The following is a 5,383-nucleotide window of genomic DNA, read 5'->3' on the forward strand; positions in this document are numbered from 1 at the left end:
TTTGTTAAAGCTTGCTGTTAATCCTATTCAGCTGTATAAAATATCACCACACATAGACCTGGTTTATTTAGGTAACCTACAACACAATGCTGGGCAATAGTTACACTCTCCTAAACCTCCAAACCCTCATAGTTTCCTAACACTTAGATTTTACCCATTAAACTTGCTTTTTTTTGAAATCTTAGGTCTGGTTCATTCTCTCCATGCTGTTCCAAGATCTCTCCTCCACGTCTCTCTCATAGCTCTCCTCAAGCCTTGCTCTCAGCTCTCTTCCCATCTTCCTGTCCTCTGGCTCTTCCCTTTCTGCGTGCTTCCTTTCCCTGCTCAACATTGTGCCTAGTTACTTTATTTTGGATGTTTGCACAAAGTTGAGACAGGTGATGTTTAGATTAAGTATCACAATGCAATGTCTGGATTGAAACCAGAGAGTGGGGGAGAGAAATCAGCATTTAAATGACCAAGGGTAAAGTGTATACATTTCAAAAGAACATTATACCAACATTTCCCACTTTAAGTCCAATAAAAGGCTCCTTTTCTTTCAATACAATAATAATTTTGAAATTATGAAAACTGTTAGGTAAAATCTACATGTGCAATGTCCAGTGCATGTGTATCTAGCAACATAGGAGAAAGTATCTGATCATCCTATCTATCTTGACAAGTTTAACCTTCTATACCTAAATTAACTTTTATCCATATTGTTATTACCTATATGAAAGGATTTCTTAACTTCTAAAAAACTTAAGCTTAATTGTGGCACTATAACTCTTTGATCTTCAACCCCATCAGAGACTTGAGAAGGAATAAAATTAGGTATTAGAGTAAATAGGAAGTGCATGTCAGCAACTTCCAAAAATTAAAAATTGACAGAAACAGTTTTCTGCCTGAACAGTCATCCATAACTCTCTGTAAGGTTGGAGCATCATCTTCAGCCTTCTGGCTGAGAATATTTTACAGACATATATGTGAAACAGGAACTATTTAGGGCTTGCTTACCCTGTCTTGGCAGAGTTCAGCAGTCAACTTGTTCTGCTTAAGCTTGCCCATTTTGGGCAGAATTTGTATGTTGTGAAGCAAGGGTTTTATCTTTACCTGAGTGGCTTGTTTGCCACATTTGAAGCCATTTCCATATGGAGGTTCTTCAATGCTCTTTATCTTCATTCAAGTAGGTGGGGTGGTGTCAGGAAATGACCTGTCTCATTGTCAAAGAATCTTTAAAATAATAAAGACATTTTAAAATGCTATGTTCTGTAGGTTTCTGAAGTTTTTGAAGGCTACCTATCTTTATATCATCGATCTGTCTACAAAATCATATCTATCTGTTAAAGCTCAGATGTAAGCTCATGTGATAAATTAGACTAGTGTCTGACATGACTATGAGTTAAATAACTAGCAATTAACTTGCATTACCTAATATCCTAACCAGTTTTTAATAGCAGTTTAAAAGTATTGGAAGTAACTTTGAGTTTGTATCAATATACTAAAGCTTATACCAATGTATCAAAAATACTTATTTTTGTATCAGTATGCAAATTTCTATACCAGAGTTAAAATTAACCTTACTTGAGAATAACAAATAAAACCCTAAGTTGAGTAGATTCAATAATCTACCTTTTGTCTTATTCCTATATGATATCCCTGTTTACTATTTTCTTTTTAACCCCTTTTCTCCTTATCTAAGAAGAAAGATAGAAAAAGGAAAAAAGAGAAATCCCTGAGTATAACCTTGTTTCACTCTGAATATGACCATTACTAATTATAAACATCTCCCAATGACAATAAAATTTCATAGCCATAGCAAACAACCAAATACACACCCAACCCCCTTTAAGGAAAATCAGACGTTGTTCTCATGGATTTCTTCTAGCTGACATTTTGGACATGTAGAAATCCTGTAGGGGGCCCAAGTAAAATTGGGAAAAGAATGGTTAATTAAGCAAACAATCATATTTGTGGTCCAGTCTTTGAATGTTGAGAAATTTCAGGCTTAATAAAAGTTCTTTTTGGACCAGTCTAAAATACTGGACCAATTAAGATTAGTAGCTTTCTTCAATGTTCTTTTGTGAGCAGGCTTTGATGAGATACAGCAGTAGAAGCAGTTGAGGCAGGAACAAGCAGAATGCTGGGACATGCAAGATGCTGGAACAGATGTGTCAATGTCTCAGCATGCTGAAGAATGATTCTGTTAGGTTTGATCCATCATCTCTGGTGTCCATTTCTTTTGTTCTGCAAATACATAATTTCACACAAGCATTATAGAGTTCTAAAATTATGAATGTATGAGATGTGTAGGATGCAACTAAATTGTAAGGCAATTCTATCTATGCAAATTAAAATATTAGAATAATATATTTTATGGACATTTTAGCCAAGGATTTATTGGCCAAGTATTGTTGAATTTCTGGCTAGAGACATTTTTTTTAATCACTCAGTTAGTTTTAGTGTTGTTCCCGTGTAAAGAGATCAGAGCAATTCAAATTACCATTATTATTGAACATAGAGTCATTATCCTGTTGAAATCAAAACAAGGTTGGCTAAGTTAAAATAGCTTTTTGGGCTCTTGCATGCCTGTTGTATTAGGCCAAGTTGCTACCTATTTCCCTAGAAAATCCTCCCATTCCAGAGAGAAGCTGGTTGTCTTGATCAATAGAAAACCCATGTTTTACGTAAACTTTATATAAACTCCTTTTTAATTGAGAATATAAGCATAAATTAAGTGGCTTGTACCTGTTTAGAAGTTTAGCCCCAGATTTTTTTAGATAGTGTAGCTATGTGTCCTTTCCCTTTTTTATACAGAATGGGTAGTTATGCCTTTACAGCCAAATTTTATATAAACTCCCTCTTACCTTTAGCATTTAAGCATACCCTAGGCATCTTGTACCTGGGCTTTACATTGATAATGGCTATTTTGTAGCTTGCCCCTTTTTTATACAGAGTGGACAGCCTTTATAGCCACACTTTATATAAACTCTCAGCATTAAGCATATAAACTCTCTTACCCTTAGCATTTTAGTATATCCTAAGCATCTTGTACCTGGGTTTTTACATTGGTTTGGGCTATTCTTTGGCTTCCCATCTTTTTGATATGGGATGGACAGTTTTGTTTTTTAAACATATGAATATAGTTTTTCAGTGTTTTTGACTAAAGTAGGTTGGCATGTACTTTGCCATCTTTAAGCCTCTTGTGTATTTTTTACATAAGCATGGCCAGTATTTTTTCCCTGTGAAAATATCTCATGTTTAAAAGGATAAGGCAGTTTCCAGAGCAGTGTGACATTATCTCTCTTTACATAAACATAAAATATATGTGAATCCAACCTTTAGATCAGTAAGAACATAACATCTATTATTAGGAGAAAAGAATTTACATGGTAACCAAGAGGAAAATGTTGTCATTTTGAACCTTAGAGTATCTCTGCAAGTGGCTAAACAGCAGGAGTTGCCATCTTGGCTTTTATTATGTAAATTAGTTTGATCATGAACTCAGAGACTTGCCTGTTTCTTTTTATTTCATGTTGGGAAGAAAGGCATGTGCCTTCACTACCTTATCCAAATCATTATCATTGTAACTCAAAGCCCTTAAATAAAAATCAAAGAGACAAGGATATTTAAGTTTAGGTTCAGTTGTGCCAATTTATGCTGTAACTAACAAAGCTCAGTTGGTTATTTTAGTTGAAGTTTTAGTGAATTGATGGACCTTTACCTGAAATAGCTGACAAGTATTTTGCAGCCAGAGAGCTTTGAATTTTAGCTTTTATTAATCTAATTATTAGGAAGAGTGCCCTTTTTCTTGTCTGTAACTTAGTATTCCAATCCTTGTTTTTTTGTTTGTTTTTTTTCCCCCATTTTTCTCCTTGAACTTTCTTGGAGAAGCCATGGAGAAGAACCATCACAATTAAACATTGTAACTAGGTCCATGACTATGACAGCCAAAAGTGGGTAAAACACCCTCTGCCATGACATTTTTAAAAATTTAAGATGCAGTTCAGGCTAAACTCTGTCTAGAAGTTTTTCTGCCTCCAATGCCTCTCCTTCCCACCATGGCTGCTGAGCTGAGCTGAGCTGAGCCAGCCACAACATAAGGAAGCCATGCTTGTTTACCCCTCAGTTAAACTGCTGAAGCAGTCAGTTTTGTTATGGAAGTCTCAGGTCTGCCAAAAGGAGGCTATTTTTTGCTCCTCACTGGGTTTAAGAGTCTCTCTTAAAAAGACAGTAACTGAACTGGGAGTTTTTAGGTTTTCAGTTCTTGTTTTATCACTGGGAGATTATTTCCCCCACCAAGTTACTATAAAGTGTGATTTAAAGGGTGTGGACACTTAGATTACTTGGGCGTCATTTGTTGTAAGTTGCTGTTAAAATTTACTATTATGTTTTAGTAATGCTTGCTGTTACCCTTAAACAGCTGTGCAACCAAATCGCCATACAGAAATGGGGATTTCTTTAGTTAACCTAGAACACAATGCTGGGAAATATTTACTCCATCCTAAACATTTATGCCCTCATAGTTTCCTAACCTTTAGATTTCCCACATTATACTTGCTTCTAGTGATAACTTAGGTCTAGTCCATTTCCACCTAGTTCCAAGAACTCTCCCCCAGCTCTCTCCTCCCTTAGCTCTCCTCCCACTCATTTCCTGTCCTCTAGCTCCTCCCCTCTTTCCTGCCCTCTGGCTCCTCCCATTGCTCAACACTGAGTCTAGTTGCTTTATTTGGGCCTGTTTAAATAAAGTTGAGACAGGATGCTTAGAATAAGTATCACAATGCAATATCCGAATTGAAGGGAGAGAATGGGGGGAGGGAGGAGAGAAATCAGCATTGGAATGAACAAGGGTAAGTTGTATACATTTCAAAGGAACATTAAAAGAAAAGAGAACACACTAACACTCCATGTGAGTGGGTCTGTGTCCAGCCCTAGGATGATGTATGTGTTAAGGGTATGTAAGTTACCCTAGTCTGTATGTGTATACCACTAAGATGAATGGGTAGTGTTGGTCTATGTGGGATGGGATTCAGCATCATCTTTTGGGAAGCCCTGAATGTTCATTTCTTCTGGAAGCTGGGATCTACATGGATCAAGATCAGCAACAGTGTGTGATCTCCTCAGAAGAGTGTAAGTGATGTGTTTGGTGGTGCCCTGGACCAAAGAAATGCCAAGGAGCAGGTTGAGCTGATGTCTGTGGATTCAGTTGGTATTTTTCACACTGACAAGGCAAGGCACTAGTTTCTGGAGAATGAAAGAGTACAAGGATCTGTCTTGGCATCCTTGGAGAGAGTGAGGGTGTAGGGCAGACAGAGAATACAGGAGGCCAACTGAGGGGTTTACGGGGAATGTACAAGGGATTTTGCGCCAGACTTTGTTTCTCTGTCACTCAGACTCATTTTGG

This window comes from Meriones unguiculatus (assembly GCF_030254825.1).
Source record: "Meriones unguiculatus strain TT.TT164.6M chromosome 13 unlocalized genomic scaffold, Bangor_MerUng_6.1 Chr13_unordered_Scaffold_33, whole genome shotgun sequence".
NCBI lineage: Eukaryota > Metazoa > Chordata > Mammalia > Rodentia > Muridae > Meriones > Meriones unguiculatus.